A 21,924-nucleotide genomic window follows, 5' to 3' on the forward strand; every position below is an offset into this window, starting at 1 on the left:
TCTTCTAGCCTCGTTTCCCAAAAGGGCTCACTCAGCTGCGTTAGTAGAGCGGGCTCTTCCTCCTGCGAGTGGTCTCTGTAGAAGGTGGAGGGATTGTTGTGCAAGGGAAAATGGCTCCATCTGAGGGATTCTCTAAGGGCAGGTGAGCAAAGGCCCTGAACCCAGGCCTCTCCTCAACTGGATCCAGCCTGTGGTCCCGTGCGTCGTGCCTTCAGATGTTGCAATAAGTAAAAATAAATACAGCATGAGAAATCAAATGGCTTTTGCCAAGTGTGAACGGGACCGCGTCTAACCAACGCCTGACTTGGCCAGAAGCCATAAAGGGTGTCTTGTGTGAATGTTTCCGGCTGCAGAATCTACCTGTTGCGCCGAAACCGCTTCTATCTAACACACGCTTGCATGAACCACCCCCCCCCCCGCCCCGCCACCCCCCCCCAGAAGCTTCATGTTTCATGTGGCTCATGAGAAAGATTGCACAGTGCAGTACAGGTTTCATCAGCTTTGTGCTATTTCCAAGATGGGAGAAAGAAGGATGTATACTTTGTATTTTAAGCTATTCCTGAATACTTTACATCTAGAAATCTCTCCATTAGTATACAGATACTACGAGGCAATAGAGAGGAGACAGAGGAGCCACTTTAGCCTTGGGGAGGAGTTGGGACGTCTCCAGAGCTAAAAGCAGGGTAGGTTGGCAGAGGGACTTCCAAGGAAGCATCGGGCTGAGACAGGGAAACACGATTGACAGATGGTAGGCTGGTTCTTGAAGGTTCGACAGATGGGATGGGCGTGGGCAGGTTGGTGTGTGAGGCCAGAAGGCTTGCAGCCTCGCCCGCAGAGTCCAGTGCCCAGCGAAGACCAATGAGAGACGGTGGAGGGGAGTGTGGTCTCATGTAAGGTTCACATCAGACCTCACACGTTAGCACCACATGTTCCCCCAAGGAATGGCCGAGTCCTCTCTCCTTGTAAGCAACCATGGACACGTTATTCAGTGCCGTTAAGGACAAGCATCTGGTCAGCTCTGACTGCAAGTGGGCAGTTTCCTGAAGATAAGAGAACACTGTGACCATGGCCACAGGTCCCCAAATAGGGGCTCCTCGGGCCTCCAGGCCTGTCCTCAGACTCTGCCCAGGGATTGCTTCAATGTGCTCTGAAGGCTATGGTCGACGAAGGCTTTCTCTTCCCTGCACCATCGCCCACGACTGGGCGAGCTTTTAGTCACCATTTCTGAGCATGAAAGCAGGGGCTGTTGACATGGCACGTGTTATACGTTACCACAACGGCCCTTCTATAAGCAGCAAGTTAGAGAGAACACAGGATGTCCTCGGAGCCGACATCCTAGCCTCTGTCGAGTCGACTGGACTATTTGCACGTTGCCTTTCCCCCAACTTCGTGTTGTTAATTGACTCAGTTCCCAAACGAGTTTTTAATTACAAGAAACAATACTTAATCACCGTACAGAATGTCAACAATACAGAAAAGCACAAAGAAGGCGGGGGGGGGGGGGGGAGCCCTTATGAACTTCACCCTCCACGCGCCAAGGTCGCTGTTAACATTTTGATGTATTTCCTTCCGGCATTTTTTTTCCCCCACCTCTACATACTTGCCTGAACACGTCTCTTTTCTTACAGACCCCGGTTATTCTGGGTCTTCGGTTTGCTTCCCTCTCTTCTTTATTTGTATTTTTGTGGTATTTTAGCCACATCACCCCCATATTCCTCCAACGTGGTTATTAACGGTCATCAGAAGGTGTTGGTAGACGCTATCAGCCTGTCCTCCAAATGTCTCTACTGGTTTACAGTCACAGTAGCTTTGCTCTATTATCAAAGGATCCGTGGTGCTGAGGACTGATAGTGATCGTGCAGTGGCTTAAGGGAGAGCGAGAAGCCCGGCGCAGCCCCGTATCTGGGATTTAAAGATCCAAGAAGACAACTGAACGCGAGAAAGACGTCTATGTCATCCAAAATGTCCCTTATGTCCCTCACACCCACACTTCTCTGTTCAAGTCAGGGTTCGTGACAGGGTGGCCAACTAGGGTTTGAGGCTTCAGCAAGGGGAGGGTGAACGTGCCTGTGATTAGCTCTTGAGGAAGAGGAAAGTGAACGCATAAGCTGACCTTTGAGGTCATTCGGCGCACGCCCACCCCGTGCACTGGGCACCTCCAGGTGACCCAGGGCTCGTCCACTTCAGCTTCTGGCCAGAACCGACGGCGTCATTGTTTTTCTACCGGGGATAATACTCCCCACGGGCTTCCCAAGGCGTGTGGGGGGCTGACTCGCTGGTCATCAGGCTTTGGAGGAGAGGGTCTGACGGCCATTTGCAGATTGGCGGGGAAGGCCGGCCCTGGCCTGGGCTCCCGAATGGCTCTCCAGAGACTCCTTGGGTTGCTCCCAAAATGAGGCTGGCCTCACTGGTCTCCATCCTCACAGTTTCTGGGGTGATTGAGCAAGAGACTCGTGATCCGGTCACAAGAGCAAAATGAATGCCTGTGCGGTGGTAACAAAGAATTACCCTGGGCTGGCGCGGACGCTCATGCTTTAAAACGTCTATCATCTCGGGCCATCAAGGAGAGGGACCAGCTGAAGCCACCCCAACTGTGTCCGGACTTTCAACGGGGCTTTTTAAACCGGCTGAACTATGGCTTGCCTTTCAGGGTGTTCGTAAGCTGCTGGGTTGATAGCAGTACACATCGGCAGCGTGGCCAGAGACCCAACTGAAATTCGACCCAACCTCGGGCCCGAAAGCTCCTGAGACTCAAATGGCAACGACACCGGGGTGCGGCCCCTCAGCTAATTGCGTTCTGTCAAACAAGGGCTCCTCCAGCAGTCGATTGCCTGGGCCCGGGCCCTGGTTTAAATGATGAAGAAGGAGGTTGAAGAGCCATTCAGTTGATTTCGACACTTCCGGGGGACGACGTTGAAACCGCAATGTTCTCTTTTAGGGGCAGGGGCCAGAGCCAATCACAGCTGAGGCTTCTCCGAGTGTTCTGCCCATATTTGGCTGTGCTCTTTCTTCATTCACCTAAAACTTATAATATATGCACTTGAAAAGCAAGGCTTTGAGAAGTGGGTGTCTCTCTCCCTGCTATAAAACAAGTCTTATCTCCCCACACTTGGGCCTGCCCGTGGACTTCCCGGGTATAGCTTCAAGGCTAAAGAAAGGAGCCGGTGGAGGAAACGTATTTTTTACTCTTATGACAACCAAAAAAAAAAAAAAAAAAAAAAAAAAAGGCAAACACAGAAACTTCAAGTGCAGCCTCTGGCTTTATACCCTTTACACGAAAATACATTAGAAAACAGAAACTAGTTTTGTCTTGTGCGCAAATACCCAGAAGTGGCTTTTGAGATTATGGGAGATTGCAGAAGGAATGCTGTGTGCATTATTGAGGTGTAGGAGGCCCGTTTCCCAGGGATTCCAGGAGATAAATGCACCCTTCAAAGTACCTTCTTAAGGCTTCTTTGTGAGGGACGAGCAAGCCTTGTGGAAAGATCCAACACACATACGACAAACCTCGCCCTACCTTTTCTAAGTGACTATTTAGTGACCACTTTTATGCACCGTCCATTTCGTTCTCACCACGGCCCCACAAAGGAGTCCCGATTCTTGTCCAAGGTGCCTGGGCTCACAAACGCTGGAGCTGGGAATCCACCCCAGCGGTCAGATGCCCAAGCCCTCACGCTTAACCACACATCACTCTACTCCACCGAGATGTTCTCTCGGTTTATGGGAAAGAACAGAGGCCTTGAGTCATACGGAATGGCCCTGGGGACCCCCCAGTCTCTAAGACCTCAACCTCCTCCAGCTCTCAGGATCCTAGAGAAAGTTGAGAGGTTTCTCAGCTTGTGTGAGGCCTGAGGTTGGGAAAGTTCCCAGTGATCCCCTAGAGATCACATCTGGGACTGTCTGGTCAGAGAGGAGCCCACGGTCCACCAGCTGAGCCCCTCACTCGGGGCCTCGTTATTCTTAGTCTCAGGAGCCCCAGCTGTAGAAAGCCCTCCTCCGTGGGGCCAAAGACACATGGGCTGGAGCAGAGAGCCAGCAACATGGTCCTCTGTGTTCTCAAAACTGGGGAGACCTAGAGAAAGGGGAAGGAGGGGGCAAAGCGGCCCAGCCTCCCTCTGGGACTACAGAGAAGCCCCACCTCCTCCCTGCAGAACAGCGGTGCTCACGGGGCGGGGGGCGATTTGGCAATGTTTAGAGTCATTTTGGGCTGCCACAGCCGGGGGGAGAGGGTGCTACTGACATCCAGTGGGTAGAGGTCGGGGATGTGGTTAAACATCCTCCGGTGCACAGGACGCACCCCCACTCCCCTTAACAAAGAACCATGTGGCCCCAAATACCACTAGGGCTGCGGTGAGAAGCCCTGCCTGAGAGTCGTGGTTCAGTGCATTCTACCCACAGCTCAGAGGAAGCTCTGTCTGGGGCTCCTTCAAGGAGTCATTCTGCAACCAGGAAGCCGGCAGCCTGCACCACTAGGCCGAGGGCGGGCAGAGAGAGGGCGGGACCATGTGTACAGGTTCAAATTTACTGCATCTTCCTTCCCGACAGAGAGAGGTCAGTGTCTGCCTCCGTTTACAGGCATCGGGGCCAAGGTAGGGACTGGCCCCGGGCAGTAGGCGGAATGACGGCCCCCAAAGATGTCAAGTCTTAAACCCTAGAGCCGGTGAACGTTACTTTCTCTGGAAAAGAGAATGGTCTTTGCAGGCATGATTAAGTTAAGCTTCGTGAGGTGGGGAGGTTATCCTGCATTTTCCCGGTGGGCCCCGATTGCAAATGGCAAATACCCCTCTGAGCAGGAGGCGGAGGGAGGTGTGACCCATGCGCAGTGGAGTGGGCGATGTGAGAAGAGAGGCAGAAGTGGGAGCAACGGGACCAGAAGCCAAGGAACGTGGGCAGTCACCAGAAGCAGGGTGAAGCGAGGCACAGATGCTTCCCTAGAGTTTCCGAAGGGAGCCTGGCCCCACCGACACCTTGCTTTTGGCCCGGCGATACTGGTTTCAAACTTCTGGCCTCCAGAACCATGAGAATAAGCCTTCCTTGTTTTAAGTCACTGAGTTTGCGGTAGTTTGTCCCAGCAGCCCTAGAAAACTAAAACCCCCCGACACTCCTTGAGCCCCCAAATCGATCAGTTGAAGCTGAAGGGCAGGTCCTTCCGGTACAGACGAGGCCAAAGCCCTTCTGGGGCAGGGTTTGAGGGGAAAATGGAAATTTCCTTTGCACCTTCCTCTATACGCTCGCCTGTTACACCTTCCCTGTGAAGCACCCTCCCCTGTGAAAATATGGCACCTACCGTCCCTCCGCTTCCCTCAGCCAACAGTTTCCCGTGAATGCCGGGCAGGTGATCGGACAATCCGGTGCCGGCTTCCAACCTGCCTGGGGCTGCCTCTCACTTTCTCCCTCAGTTTCTTGTCTGCATACGCGTGGCATGTCCTATGCTAGATCGTGAGCTCCTGGGAAGCAGGAAGCCTGTTCGATCTATCGTTACGTCTCCCAAGGACCCCAGCGCCTCAGCAAACACACAGTAGGTGCTCAATCCGTGATTAATGTGTGCTTCCCGTGTCCTTACGATGAGAGAGGTTGCTTTGCTCTCTTCATTCCCTGGCAGTCAAGAAGCTCAAAACCAAGTGAGATGCTCATAAACCCGAATCCTCACCCATTCGGTCAGATCTGCAGCAACAGACATCGTTAGTATTCTTTGTTTTTAAATTGGCATGTGATTTACATGCGGTAAAAAGCACATATCTTACCAGTACAGCTTGATGACTTTTTACCTCTCTGTGCTTCCTTGTAACGACTGCCCGGATCAAGGTACAGAATCTGTCCAATTACCCCAGAACATTCCCCTGTTCCCTTTCCCGGTTAACTAACCCCCTTGCTCGTCACACCTCGGTGACCCACTGTTCTGTCTTCTACCCCATCAACTAGGTTTGCTGGTTTGCAAATTTCATATAGCGAGAATCATCTGGCTTCTTTCTCTCCACGTGACGTCTTTAAGATTTATCCATGTGGTTGGTGTGTATGGGTAGCGTTTTCTTCTTTTGGAAAAATCGTTGCGTGTTATTCCATTGTAAGGATATGCCACAATGTGTTTCTCCATCCTTCCGTTGATGAGAGTTTGGATCGTTTCCAGGCTGGACCTCTCGTGAATAAAGCTGCTGTGAGCATTGTTGTATCTTACGGCCCTGAGCTTTCATTTTCCTTGGTTATATATCCAGGAATAAAATGGCCAGGCTGTAGGGAAGGTATCTGCTTAACTTTATCAAAACTACTGTCACCATTCATGGTTTGGATACAAGGAAACAGATTTTTGGACAAAAATGAAGCAGCGACCGTCTTTCTGTACTCATTTTCCCGATTCTGTCCGTTAAAGTAAATTTCTTAAAGAAACAGAGTGCCGTATGCATGCCTAATTGAATCAGCCGTGGAGAGAGCTGGCGGGTCATGAAGCACGGAGGATTGAACGAACACACGCACATACACACATTCCCCCCATCGTTTTCTGTTCGCACCAGCCCGAATCTTCAAAGCTGCTCTTGCCTGGCGTTGGCATTGAACGTGGTGCCCGCGCAGACAGGTTCCCTAAGAAAGAAACTATTTTAAAAGGACCGTTTGCTGTGTCGCGAAGCCCGCTTGTTTTCAGGTTAACAAACATCCCACCCTTTTTAAAAAATGTTTATTAATTTATTTAGAAAGAGAGAGAGAGAGCGCGCGCGCTCCGGCCAGCAGGGGAGGGGCAGAGAGAGGGAGAGAGAGAATCTCAAGCAAGTTCCACTTGCTGTCAGTACAGAGCCCAAAGGATGCGGGGCCCGAACTCACGAACCGTGAGATCATGACTGACTGAGCCACCCAGGCACCCCCATCCCACCCTTTTTGCTATTTAAAACTCGGCCTCCCTAAAATCCTCATACTGTTCTTTGTCCCTTTCTTCCCCTCCATGGGAAAAAAAAAAAAATAGCCGTGTCTGAGCGGCATCAAAACAGATTGAGTCAGCAAATAAGAAACGTCAGTCACCCAGCTCAGCTATCTGGCACCAGGGAATTAAAACAAAGGCGTGATTCAATATCTTTTTTTTTTTTCCCTTATTTTTCTTTGTTGTTATTGTTATTAAACGCTTATCTTTCCACTGCTCTCCCGCTGTGTAGATAGTTGTTTTCTGGACAAAAAAACAAATCACCTGTCATTTGATCTTCTTTGCCATTTTTGAGAGAGAGTGCTGATTGACCTCGTCCTGGAACTGTTTTCGGAAGAGAGCACAGCTCTCTCAGGGGGGTTGGTAAACAGTGCAGTGGGAACTCGCCTGACGTTTTTCTTAAAGCTCCTATTCAGTTTTCATTTTGAGAGAGAGAGAGCAGCAGCAGCAGTTTAAAAAAACCAAAAGTTGGGGCTCCTGGGGGGGGGGGCTCAGTCTGTTGGTTGAGCGTCCGACTTCGGCTCAGGTCACGATCGCGCGGTTCGTGAGTTCCAGCCCCGTGTCAGGCTCTGTGCTGCCGGCTTGGAGCCTGGAGCCTGCTTCGGATTCTGTGTCTCCCTCTCCCTCTCTGCCCCTTCCCTGCTCGTACTCTGTCTCTTCAGTGAAGAGTTTGACCTAATCTTCTGGCCATTTTTCAATGGAGCTGTTTGTTTCGTTTTTCTGATTGCAATGCGAGAGTTCTTTAGATGTTTCTAGATGCGAGTCCTTAATCAGATATGTGATTGGTAAATATTTTCTCCTTGTCTCATCTCGCCTTTTCGTTTTCTTATCGGTGTCTTGTCATACACTCTCATCATCACGGTGTTGGGATTGTCCCTAGCCCCACTCCTGACCCCTCCGCCATCTTGAAGAGCAGGGTGAGGAGCTACGAGGTGCCATTGGCCTTGACCCAATCCATAATACTCTGTCTGTGGGTTAAGGTCAGTCTCCTGAAAAAAGAATGTTAACCTGAACAACGGATACTTCACTCTCTAACTGTAGTGTGTGCATAGAATAATTTGGGAAGTTTGATTAGCGTCTAGATTTCCAAGTTCCACTCCTTGATATGTTTCTTCCGGAGGTCTGTGGTGAGGTACAGGTTGTCGCGATACTCAGCAATCGCCCAGATTATCCAGACATAGGTGGCTTTGGGGATGATACTTTGAGAAACGCTGAAACTCGAATGCCGCTGGCAATGTGTCACGTCCACTACAGTCAGGATGCAAAGTCTATGTCCAGGCCTAGACAAAATGGTGTGGCATGAGTCAGAGGAGGGAGATGTCACCGAAAAGAAGACATGCCGAGGCTGCGGAAACTTGAGCACATTTTTACCAAACATTTGCTCATCCCTTCTTCTGTCTCTGCTATTATAGGCATGTCTTAATTTGGGCACATACCTTTTATTTTTTTTAAATTTTTTAAAAATGTTTATTTTTGAGAGAGAGAGACAGAGAGCACACGAGCGTACATGAGCGGGGGCGGGGCAGAGAAAGAGGAAGGCCGAGGATCCAAAGCAGGCTCGCGCCGACAGACCGATGTGGGGCTCGAACTCACGAATCGCAACATCATGACCTGAGCTGAAGCTGGACGCTTAGCAACTGAGCCACCCAGGTGCCCTTGGGCCCATCTCTTTTAAAAGTGCCTTTCACATGTGATCCTTTATTTGGATAGGTACTGGAGGGGAAAGGTGGTTAATAAGTAAATTGTGGCACGTTGATACAGGTCAATAAATTCTTAGCCCTGATCGTGAATAATAACATTTTCTCCTGATGTCAAGTACGAGACTGCCGGGTGCGGTGCCACAATAGGTCATCCTGAACTTCTCACCCGTCTTTTGTCTTACAATAAAAATCTGGGGGCAAAGGGACAACTTATTCTGCATCTCTCCAAACAAATCCACGAAGGAGTTTGGAGTTTGAGTCATTACCATGTTGTACAGAAAAGAAAACACAGACAGTAGCAACAAAACACCCAACTCCGAAAAATCCAGGCGTCCAGATGTTTGGACCGTAGAACACCAAACAATCGGTAGGCCTGAGGTTTGTCCTGAATTGGACACACTATTCTGACGTGGCATAATTATGACCAGCATGATTTAAGTTTTCTCTACAGACAGAAGCCAGTTGGGACTGACCTGATTTTCTGTGTTAATTAATCACATGTTATTGTTCAAACTTGTTGGTACCTCTCAGTTAAAATAATTGAAAAGGCCTGTTGTTCTAATCCCGTGGTGGAATGTTTCTTTATTTTTAAAAAAAATTTTTTTAATGTTTATTTATTTCTTTTTGGGAGACAGAGGCAGAGCGCACGCGGAGAAGGGGCAGAGAGAGGGAGACACAGGATCCGAAGCAGGCTGCAGGTTCCCAGCTGTAAGCACAGATCCCAACGCGGCGTATGAACTCACAAGCTGCGAGATCATGGCCTGAGCCGAAGTTGGATGCTTAACCGACTGAGCCGCCCAGGCGCCCCGGAAAGTTTCTTTAAATTACAGCTTAGTTACGGGCGCCTGGGTGGCTCAGCCGGTTAAGCGTTCGACTCTTGATTTTGGCTCAGGTGATGATCTCACGGTTGGTGGGATCGAGCCCCGTGTTGGGCTCCGCGCTGGCAGCGTGGAGCCTGCTTGGGCTTCTCTCTCTCCCTCTGTCTGCCCTTTCCCTACTCTCTGTCTCTCTCCCCCCCCCCTCAAATAACAATAAAGAAATATAAGTCACAACTAGTTAACAGATCTTCTAGGGTAACTAGGGCGCCTCAGCCTCTAACCAACATGAGTGACTGGTGATTGTCACTCAAAGGGGGTGCAGTAGGACAAAACCTGGAAAAGGAGGCAAGGAACATGGGTTCCATTGCTTGCTTGAGCCAAACTATGCCCCCTTACGCTTTCCTGAGAGTAGATACTTAAGGAATCGTAAATTTGTAGGAAGACTAAAACCAAGGTGGTTAACCACTCTCTCTAAATATAATCCATGCCCCCAAAGCAAGCAAGCAAACAAAACAATCCCAACAATATGAGCGTTCACGTACCTCCCATACAAAGGGGACCCGAAACCAGGAAGTCACAGGGTTCGGCGAGGGAAGCAGAGAATTATTTTCTTTATTCTCGAATGTGACTCGAGTTATGTATAATTAATACTGAGAACTTAGGAAATAAGGAAAAGACCAATCAATCGAGAAAACCAATTAAAATTCTACAGCTGTCAGCCTATCAGTGTTTATGCTTCCGTGGATCCGTACGTGTTTGTGATATACGTAGATGTCAAATGGCTACTATTCTGACGTCTGCTTCCGTGACGTATTTCTATATTGTGAAGCTCCTTCCGTGCCGACAAATATGCGCCTTTATCATCCATTTAAACGGCCTTATTGTACGCTACGGTAGGCTCATAAATGCCCGCGATGAACATACACAGTGCTTCCTATGTGCTCGGTGCTGTTCCAGGCCCTCTGATGCCATCGCTGTGATGTAGGTAGCATGACGACTCCTGTTTTACAGGTAGGGAAACGGGGTTAAGGAAAGATTGACTAACTTGCTACCTGAGATTCAACACAGATGTTCTGGTTCCAGGGTCCAAGTTCTTAACACCTGGCCATATCGCTTCTAACTGCATCCCCTTGGTTATGTAAGTTATTTATATTTTGCCCTTTTTTTCTAATGCTTATTTTTTTTTATTTTTTTTTCAACGTTTTTATTTATTTTTGGGACAGAGAGAGACAGAGCATGAACGGGGGAGGGGCAGAGAGAGAGGGAGACACAGAATCGGAAACAGGCTCCAGGCTCTGAGCCATCAGCCCAGAGCCCGACGCGGGGCTCGAACTCCCGGACCGCGAGATCGTGACCTGGCTGAAGTCGGATGCTTAACCGACTGCGCCACCCAGGCGCCCCTCTAACGCTTATTTATTTGTTTTTATTTTTTAAGTTTTTTTAAATATTTATTTTTATTTTTGAGAGAGAGAGAGAGAGAGAGAGGGAGACATAGTACTGGAAGCAGGCTCCAGGCTCTGAGCTGTTAGCACAGAGCGTGACGCGGGGCTCGAACCCGCAAGCCGTGAGATCGTGACCTGAGCCGAAGTCGGACGTTTAACCAGCTGAGCCACCCAGGCGCCCCAGTTTATTCATTTATTCTGAGACAGAGAGTGAGTGCACACACATGAGCTGGGGAGGGGCAGAGAGAGAAGGGGGGGGGGAGAGAGAATCCCAAGCAGGCTCCACGCTCAGCACAGAGCCCAACGCGGGGCTCAACCCCACGACCGTGAGATCATGACCTGAGCCTAAATCAAGAGTCGGATGCTCAATGGACCGAGCCACCCAGGGGCCCCTATATTTTATCCTTTTAAGCAGTGCAATTTAGAGGTAAGCTGCCTCACAAGACTAGAGGTGAAACGTGGTGGCAGAAACAAGACAGTACAAGGGGGGCACGCTTTTGGGGGAGCTCAGATTAGACCACGTTCGCTCTCACGGTAACAACCAGACAAGTCCATCAAATCGGCGCAGTTCCCCAGTGGAGGGTGGCTCGGGGGCCTGCGCCCAGGCCAGATTTGCCATGGTGCAGGAGAGGTGGCCCCAGCAATTCCCTGGGTCCGGGCTGCAGAGTAAGGGCGAGTCCGCAGCAGAGAAGGGCAGAAGGGATATGCTGCAGGCTGAACTCTGACCCACTGCAAAGAGAAAGAGAAGTCCTTAGCAATTGGAGTGTCAGCTTTAAGACCAGGAAGTGAGTATTCATCTGGGGCCGGGTGTGGTGGGAAACTGAGCAGAGAATTACTCACAGCGGAGAGGGGCGGGGAGGAGGGAGGAGACCAGAGTCCTGAGAGCGAGGCAGCTCTTCTCTGCGGGGGCTGGAGGCTCTGCCGGCTCAGCCCAGACACAGGGTTTCCTTCTTGCTGACTTACACAACTGACGTGCGGGGTGAAGGTGGGGGTGGGTGGTTGCTAGTCAACAGGTGGGCAGGTAGGTAAATGCATCATCAAGAGTGACCAGAATCTGGATAAACCTTTCCTCAAGGAAGCTGTCCCCATGGCTCATACCCATCTGAAAAGATGGCCAGCCTAATGAGGCATTAGGGAAATGCAAATGGAAACCACACCAAGATACGACTTCATATCCAGGAGGGTGGCTGGAATCAAAAAGACCATAACAGACGTTGAGAGGAATTGGAGAAACAGAACCTTCGGGCACGGCTGGCAGGAATGGAAGATGGTGCCGCCACGGTGGAAGGCGCCTTGACCGTTCCTCAAAGGGTTAACATAGAGTCAACACACGACCAGCAACAACTCCTCTAGTATACGCCCAAGAGAAATGAAAATATATGTGTACGCAAAAACAGAAACCCATGTCAATACAGGCAGTCTTGGTAATAGCCCGGATGTCCATCCACAGGTAGGTAAACAAAATGGAGCCCATCCACACAGTGGAAGACTATTCAGCCACAAAGGGGTGTGAGGAATTGATGCACGGAGGAACCTTGAAACCATGGTGCGGAAAGAAAGAAGCCAGCCGCAGAAGGCCATGCGTTGTATGATTCCGTTGATGTGAATTTGCCAGCAGAGGCAAAGCCACAGAGACAGAGGGTAGGTGGGTGGTTGCCAGGGGCTGGGGGCTGGGAAGAAGGCAGACGGGCTACTAGTTGGTGCGGAGTTTCTGTGACTCCAACAACCGCTGAAATTGCACCCTTTATGACTTTGTCGAAGTTTATGTCTTTGGAGAGAGCGAGCGAGCGCGCAAGCAGGGGAGGGGCAGAGACGGGGAGAGACAGAATCCCAAGCGGGCTCCGCTCTGTCGGTACAGAGGCCCCAGGTGGGGCTGGATCCCACGAACCGTGAGATCGTGACCTGAACTGAAATCAAGAGTCGGACGCTTAACCCACCGAGTGACCCGGGTGGCCCTGAATTGTATAGTTTAAAAAGAGGAATTGTATGGTTTGTGAATTACATCTTCACTGAGGGCTTTATGCTAAGTGAAATGAACCGGACAGAGAAACAGAAATACTGTATGATCTCACTTATACGTGAAATGCAAAACAGCTGAACTCCTGGACCCAGAGAGTAGAGTTCCGGTTGCCAGGGCCCGGGCCTGGGAGAAACGGGGAGATGTGGGTCAGAGGGTACAAGCTTCCAGTTACACGACGTCCTGTGGCCAGCATACAGCATGGTGGCTGTAGTTAATCATACTATATTATATACTTCAAAGTTGCTAACAGAGTAGAACTGCCGGGCTCTCATCACCAAAAAGAACCAAGGCAAAAAATTACATGAGCCGAAGGAAGGGTTAGCTCACCGTGTTGTAATCCTTTTGCAATATACACGCGTTTTCAAATACCGGGACCGCCGTACACCTTAAAGGGACACAGCGTTATATGTAAACGATAGCTCCATAAAGCTGGGGGAAGACAAAGTGATGGAGAGAGTTGAGAGAGTAGGAATGAGAGCCTGAGGCCTGGAAAGACACCGATGCCCCAAGAAAGAAAAGACAACGTGACTGAGCATGCTACAGAGGCTGAGGGAATCTCCAAGAGTTTAGGCGAGAGGTCCAGCAGATAAAATCAGTAATCAGAGGCGCTTTGGGATTCTTTTCAAAGGCCAATGGGAAATCCCCGGTGGCTACAAAACTCAGCAGTTACAGAACCCAGCTGGCCTTTTCAATACAAGTTCTTTTTAAATTTTGAATTTTAAATTCAATTTGAATTGTAAATACAATTCCAATTCTTGGATTGTTCCGGCAGAAATAGGTTGCTGTCAGAGCTAATAAAGCCCGAGAGAAATCATGAGCTTACAAACTCGGAGTGAAAATTAGCACGCAGTTATTTCTTTTTTATTTATTATGCATGCTAGGGAAATGAGGACTTCAAAATACCTCTCCAATAAAAGGAGCGCGTTATCATGGAAGTAATAATGTGAGCCTCTGGCTTTTTAGCCGATTATATGCTCTTGCTTCTAGGAATCAACAACTGTAGGACACAAGTGGAGAATTTAAACTCTTTTTTTTTTTTTAATTTTTTTTTTCAACGTTTATTTATTTTTGGGACAGAGAGAGACAGAGCATGAACGGGGGAGGGGCAGAGAGAGAGGGAGACACAGAATCGGAAACAGGCTCCAGGCTCTGAGCCATCAGCCCAGAGCCCGACGCGGGGCTCGAACTCACAGACCACGAGATCGTGACCTGGCTGAAGTCGGACGCTTAACCGACTGCGCCACCCAGGCGCCCCAAAACTCTTAATGTTCAATAGCATATTTGTGTCACACACAGACTTGAGTGTAATCGCAGGAGCGGGTGGAAATATATTCAACAAAGGTGACGATGGGGTGGGCCAAAGCCCATGTCAAGCATGGGGTCATCGGCAGATCGTACAGTTTACTCTGAATCCTTTTGGCCTCTTGGTTGAAACTGCGGGAGTTATTGGGGCTAATAATCGCAGTTCAGAGATTCTGAGACTAACACTCCCAGATGAGGAGAGACGGGCTTTCCCAGCCTCGGGGTGGGCAAGAGAACGTCTCCGGCAAATGGAGAACACAGCTGTGTGGGGAGACAGCCGAAGGATGTGTGCACATCCCGGGACCCCAGGTCTAGGCGGTGGCGAAAGGACAAGTTTCGGTGTGGCACCTGCCAGGGTGCCAGGGGAGCCCAGGTTTGGGTGCACCTGTTCTGAGTTCCTCCACAGGGGAAGGCCTGTAAATCTTCTGGAAGAGCCAGATTCTTTTCCGGAGATGGCAGCGTGGTTGGGATGAAGCTTCCTTTGACAGCTCCTGGCAGTGACATTAGCAAGACAAGAAACAAAGTAATGAGGAGCGACAGTTAGAAAACAATTTGTAATAGAAGGTTCAGGTACACACACACACACACACACACACACACACACACACACACACCCCAAGCACCATTCTAGGGAATTTCAAATACGTTGAAACCTGGTGAAGAGAATCCATGGGGGAAGAGAGAAGGTCAGAAAGCATGGATTCTTCATAACTTAATTACCATTATCTCTGGGTACGTTCCATTGTGTGGATGTATCATTATTCATTTAGTCTTGTAGCGGTCAACTTTGGGGGTTGTTTCACCCTTTTAGCATTAGGAACAGTGCTGCAACAAATTTTCTGTGTCTACATACCTGCATCTCCGCTCGGACAAAAATTACATGCCACGTACACTGCAACAGCTGTCACCGAATTGTTCCCCCAAAATGCGGAGAAAATGTACATGTCCGCCGAAACGCGTACGCGAACGTGTACCGACATTCTTGCCCCTACTGGGCGTTGACAGATTTTAACTTTTGGGACCACTCCTAGTCTAAAAACAGTACCTCGCTGTTGTTTTGATTTGCGATTCTTCGATTAGAAGTGGGGGTATCTTCTTTTAAATGTTGATTTATTTTGAGGGAGAGCGCGCATGCATGCAAGCGGGGGAGGGGCAGAGAGAGCGAATCCCAAGCAGGCTCCGCGGTGTCAGCGCAGAGCCTGACGCAGGGCCCGACCACACGAACTGTGAGATCATGACCTGAGCTGAAATCAAGAGTCAGACGCTTAACCGCCTGAGCCACCCAGGCGCCCCTAAGTGAGAGTATCTTTTCAAAAGTCCACTGGCTATTTATTTTGTTCCCCCTCCCCGCTCCCTTCCAGAAACTTCCTGCTTGCCTGATTTCTACCGGTTTATCCATCTTGTTCTTGCTGATCTGTATGAGCTCACTTTCATTCACGCTGCAGTATTTTTCTCAGTCTTTCGCTTTAGCAATAACAATTTCTGAAATAAAGAAGTTTATACTTTTTATGTAGTTAAACGGTATAAATAATCTCCTTTATGGCTTCTGAACTGGACATCTTGCCTAGAAGGCCCTATTTGCCGCCACGATTAAAAAAAACATTCACTTTATAGAATTATCGTATGATCTAGTAATTTCGCTCCTAGGTATATACCCCAGAGGACAGACAGTGAGGAGTCAGATACCCGTGTGGCAGTGTTCACAGTGGTATTAGTCACCATCGTCCAAACTAGAGACAAGTCAAGTGTCTATCAATAGATGAATAGATGAACACAGTGTGGTCTTTCCATCCGATGGAATAGTATTCCACCGTAAAAATGGATGGAATTCTAATACATGCTACGACATGGATGAACCTTGATGACACTATGCCAGGTGAAATAAGCCAGTCGCAAAAGACAAATATTCTCCGATTCCACTCATACAAGGTACCTGGAATAGGCAAATTCGTCGAGATAAAAGTAGAATCGTGGTTACCGGGGGCTAAGGAAAGAGAGGAATGGGAAATTATTATCCAATGCAGACAGAGTTTCTATTTGGGATGACGAGAAAGTTCTGGAAATGGATAGTGGTGATGGTTGTGGAACATTGTGAACATGAGTCTGTACTTTCTTTCTGTCTTTGTTCAATTTATTTGCTTGTCTTCTGCTTTGAGTCACCGTGGTTTAAACGCTTCTCCCATGTATCACTGAGAGCTGGAAGGTTTTTTTTTTTAATGTTTATTTATTTTTGAAAGAGAGAGAGAGAGAGCAGGGAAGGGGCAGAGAGAGAGGGAGACACAGAATCCAAAGAAGGCTCCAGGCTCCGAGCTGTCAGCACAGAGCCCAATGAGGGGGGCTCGAACCCATGAACCATGAGATCATGACCTGAGCTGAAGTCGGACGTTTAACTGACTGAACCACCCAGGCACTCCAGGAAGGTTTTTTTTAATTCAACCTGAGAGATTTTTTTAAAAAATAAAATTACACTTATTTCATTCACTTCTATTGTTATACATTTACACATATGTTTGGGTTTAATTCTGTAATCTTATTTTTTCTTTCCTGATTTTTAAAATATATAAACATGTGAGTTTTTCATCTGATAATTTAGAAGATTTATATTCATATCTGGGGACACAGAGGGGTCACCTCACAAACTGAAATCCGAAATGCTTCAATGACTGTCTAATAATCCATCATATGATAAAATTCTAATTTCCTCTTATCATTTCCTTTTTTTTATAAATTTCGATTGCCTCCAGTGTTTTGCTAATATGGGGTAATGTTATACACACATCCTTGGGCTTACATTTTTCTCTTCCTATATTTCAGACTCTCTCCAGAGAATAAATTCAAAGGAGAGAATAATGCTATCAAAGAATTTTAATGTTGCAAAATCTGGTCTCTATTGTAAGATCATTTTCCATACATCCTGTGACAATTTATACTCCAAACATTCACATAATTGGGAAGAAAAAAAGTCTTACCTAATATAAGAAATGTGCCCAAATCTTAGCCTGAAGGTCGATATCACCTTGGGATAAAAGCATCCCCTCTGATTTGCATTCTGAAGCAATTAAGGGAGGGAGTTCTATAGCCAATTAACTTCACTTCCGTCAAATGTTTGGACTCCTTTTCTTGATGAAGGATTTCAGAGATGATATCTGCCACATTTCTGTGGGTTTTTTATACCACCAATAGCCCTAATAACAAGCTCCTTTACCCTTTTTTTTCATCGCAGTGGAAAAAGAAGAGCATTCTAAAGATCTTTTCAACAAACACAAAGAGTTTATGGAAACTCCTGTATAAGCTCGTGATGTTACCGCCAGGTTTTGTAATGAGACGCAAACCAAGAAATTAATTGAGGAAAAAAAATCACATCACAGCAGTTCTGGCTTCAATTTCCCATCAGCAGGGCTTAGAAGTCATTGCAGCAAGTGGGTTGATCCCTAGAGTATCATTGAGTGACTGGTGGCTGAGCTCCTTAGGCACGTAATTTAAATAGATCATGGAAAAGAAGAAAGTCTCCTTTAGATTAGTTCAAGTTATGTGGCGTCTTCAAAGGAAAAAGAATTCAGGGTATTTATGTGGTTGCTCACTTCTATAATCTTCTTGCTTGTTGACATAAACTCTTTAGAGTCTCTGGGTGGACTTTCCAAAGCATTCCGTGGCGGGTGATGTCGGGTGATAAGTTCCCTTTGCTGTCTCTCTAATCACAGCCCGTGCAAAAGGGGAATTTGCAAGCCCCCTCCCCCCCGTCATGATCTAAAGCCCAAAAGAGGAGTTAAATACTACATGTCTGTGCTTCTCGTCCCTGATCTTCTGCTCCAAATTTTGAGGAGGAAACATGCTATACATCTTCGGCCTATAATTACTCCCCAGGCTGACTACATTCTACGTGGGACAGGGTCAGCAAACTCCGGCCCGTGGCCCCAATCCAGCCCACTGTCTGTGTTTTTATAGCCTGGGAGTTGAGCATGGTGTTTACACTTGCAAATGGCTGGAAAAAAAAAAAAATCAGGAGAAGATGAACATTTCGTGACGTGAAACTTCCATGAAATTCAAAATTCGGTGTCCTCAAGTAAAGTTGTATTGGAACGCAGCCAGGCGCAATCATTTACATATTCTCCATGGAAATTCTGTGCCCACAAAGCCAAAAATATTTACTCGTTGGACCTTGACAGAAAAAGTTGGCTGACTTACGTTCCAGAAGATTCATCAGGTTCTGAAGGCTTGCCGAGAGCAGCTGACATGGCCCGGGAGGTCCCATTTGCTCAAGACTGGAGCAACTGATCCCCATTTACAATGGTCCACTCTGGTGCTCCACACTTCATAGACTCCTCCAACGCGAGTGTTTCCTTTTCTTCCTCTCTGCCCACTAAGGGATCAGGTCCTTTCCAACTGCTAAAAATTCTGCAGTAGGCTGTGCGGTGGGCTAAGCAGGTGAGAGTAAATAAGGGGGCAGGGAGGTCATGTCTCCGGAAATATGGTCCAGACAGTGCTTCTCAAACTTTAACGTGCCTTTCTCTCACCTGGGGCTCTTGTGAAAACGCAGAATCTGATTCGCCAGGTCTGAGGTGGGCCTGGGATTCTGCATTTCTCACAAGCTCCCAGGTGATGCTGCTGCTCTTGGTCCACAGACCACACTGGGAGGGGCAAGGGTCTAGGCGACCGATGTCTGTTTCTTCAACCGAGCTGGTTGCCTTTCCATCTTTGAATTTCTGTAATACCAATAAAAAAGATTCCCAAATTGTGATAGGTGGCTTATATATTCTTTTTTTTTTAATTTTTTAATGTTTATTTTAAGAGAGAGAGAGAGAGAGAGAGCGCGCACAAGTGGGGGAGGGACAGAGAGAGGGAGACGCAGAATCTGAAGCAGGCTCCAGGCTCTGAGCTGTCGGCACAGAGCCCGATGCGGGGCTCGAACTCACGAACCGTGAGCCAAAGTCAGACGCTTAACCAACTGAGCTGCTTAGGTGCCCCTATATGTTCTATCTTATTAGCCATTTCCTTACCTCATGACTTACACCTCTTATTATAAGTAGATTGTGTTTTCTAGAACTTGGATGGGAGGTCTCTCCTATATTGCCCAAATCATGCACTGGGCTCGGTTTGCCTTCAGGACCCTGGTTGTCTTGTCTTTTCTTATCTCCTCTTTTCTTATGGGCCCGAGGTGTAAACCTCCTAAGCCTTCCCACTCTTGTCTTACTCTTGGGATCAATCCCCATCCTCATTCCTCTCCTCACCCTTGGACCTCCAGAAGTCCCCCTGCACACCAACCTGACGAACACAGGAGTCTTAACCTTCGGGAACATCTGCTCCAGCACCCAGGGACCTAGAGAATTGAGGTGACACTGCCAAGGTAACCAAGCAGAGACCAGGAAGCCAAGGTCCCCAGCTTTCAGCCCTTGAACTTTGCTCTCTCAAGCCTAGACGGCCTCAAATGTCATCAACGATAAATTGTTGGGTTGGCATCCGAGTACATCTGCGTCACACGTCTCTGGTAACGTATCTGCAGTGAAGCAGGATCTGTCTGGAGTGACTCTAATGGCCATGGTTCCAGATACCACGATGGGGTAGCTGGGGACAACAGCTCTAAAGCTCTGGGCCTTTCCCCTGAAAGGGGATTTTTTTTGGCTTCCTGTGTTAGAGAAATGGGGGTAAAATTCACATAACATAAAATTACAAAGTGAGCAATTAAGAAGCATTTAGTACATTCACAAGGTTGTGCAACCATCACCTCTAGCTAGTTCCAAAACATTTCACCGACCCAAAGGGAAACACAGGGGTGTTACTCCTCATTCCCCCTCACCCAGCCCCTGGCAACCACCGGTCTGCTTTCTGCCTCTGTGGATTGGCCTATGCTAGAAATTTCATATAAATCAATCACGCAATACGCGACCTTTTATGACTGCCTTCTTTCACTTGGCGTAATGGTTTTGAGGTCCATCCATGCCGTAGCGCGTATCAGTGCTGCTTTCCTGGGTATGGCTGAATAATCTTCCGTTGTCTGCATATACCGCCATTTCTCCAACCACTGATGGATATTGGAATTCTTTTGACCTCTTGGCTATTGTGAACAATGCTGCTATGAAGATTGCTGGACAAGTTCCTGCTTGAGCCCCTGTTTTCAACTCTTCTGGATAGATACCTCGGTGTGGAATTGCTGGGTCATATGGCGACTCTATGCTTAACTTCTGGAAGGTCTGAGTTTCAGTTGAGTGTTCTGCTCCTCTCCCATGCTATCACACTATTTCACGATAAGGACAAGTGAAATAATCAGGCAACGGGAAAATATCTCACGAGTTAGTATCTTTACCTCCCCTCCACCAACTGCCTTTAGCCAAATCAATAAATTTCATTTTATATTGTTTATTTTCCCAGCCCACAACTTAACATAGCAGTTTCTGAAGGGCCAGAGATTTGTCTCAAGGCAGCAAGCAGGAAAGTGAATGAGAGAAAACACAGAGCCCCGATAACCTTCAGGCTGCCTATAAATAATCCAGGATTGGGGCTGGCTTCACGGGCGTGTGACCTGTTTGGTCACACAGAGCCCCTCACCTAGAAGGACCCCATGCTTGAGTTAATGTTCTGCTGCCTCTGCCTTGAAAATCTTAATCATTTTGAACATGGCCTCACATGTTCACTTTGCACACTGGGCTGCATAAATTTCGTAGATGGCCCTACCAAGAAGTGAGAGTTTCTCTCTTATACCCATCCGGTAGCCTGAACAACAAATTCTAAATTTTAAAATAAACTCTAAAACGGAAATAAAAAAAGATACGTCTGTCACTCCAAGCATTCCAAATGTGGGTGGCTACTAAACAGAATGATAATAGAATAACTCAATTATATTTAAAAATGCAGACAACAGACCAAAGCCAGACAGTTTCCGCAAATGAATTTGCTGTGTCTACTATGGTTGGCCTCAGAAACAAACACAAAAAAGCCAGCGGAGGAAACTGAACCCAAATAAGGACAAAGAGTAAACACATTCCTTCTGCCCTCCAAGGAAGAGTGGAGACGTTTCAGTAAATCCGAAGCAGAATGCAGTTTCAAGAGCTGAATGTTAGAGAAAACAGGACACTTTTGCTTAGGCTGCTAAGCGTTTCTGTCGTCTTTCGGTTGCAGGAGAAATCCAGGTTCGTGGACTCGAGGAAAAATAAATGTGTTACTGCTAAGCCTAAACCCTGCCCTGCCCTTTCCAGTGTAAGGAAGGAGCGGAGGGCCCAGATTTTTCCTAACATAAGAGTAAACGGGTTTTTAGTTCAGGGTAGAATCACAAGTGGCCAAAAAGCTGACGGGGACTTGTCATCTGCTCTATCGGCCGGCTCTCAGCAAACTTTAGCAATTGCTCAGTTGTGATGTCGTTAAAGAAATCTGGCCAACCACGCCCTTGCTCCCCAAACTTTCTTGAGTTAAAACGGTCTACCAAAAACTGATGGGGGGAAGGGGGGCCGCTTCGGTCTTTATTACAAGTGAATACGAGAAGTATCCTCGGAGACCGATCCTCTAGGAGAATGATCAACACACCGGTCCTGTGCAGAGGCTTCCGGTAAAGCACGTTAGCAATGACGCGATCACGTAATTAATACGGCACGTCAAGGGGGCATCGTAAAAGGCAATTGACAAGTTGGCATCAGGCAGTAATTTGGGGTGTAACCTCTGTCTGGAGGAGCCACGTTGGATGCCAAGAGCAGAAGGACTCGCTTTTGTAGGGAAAGAAGAGAGAGGGGTGTTGGGCAGCGGTGAG

At 48.0% G+C, this 21,924-nt stretch overlaps 1 long non-coding RNA gene across 1 annotated transcript in view; it reads left to right on the top strand.

Moving 5' to 3' along the window:
* Window positions 1-21,924, top strand: part of LOC123383352 — a 216,363-nt gene that overhangs the window by 74,547 nt on the left and 119,892 nt on the right. The window lies entirely within an intron of this gene.

This window comes from Felis catus, chromosome X, assembly GCF_018350175.1.
Source record: "Felis catus isolate Fca126 chromosome X, F.catus_Fca126_mat1.0, whole genome shotgun sequence".
NCBI lineage: Eukaryota > Metazoa > Chordata > Mammalia > Carnivora > Felidae > Felis > Felis catus.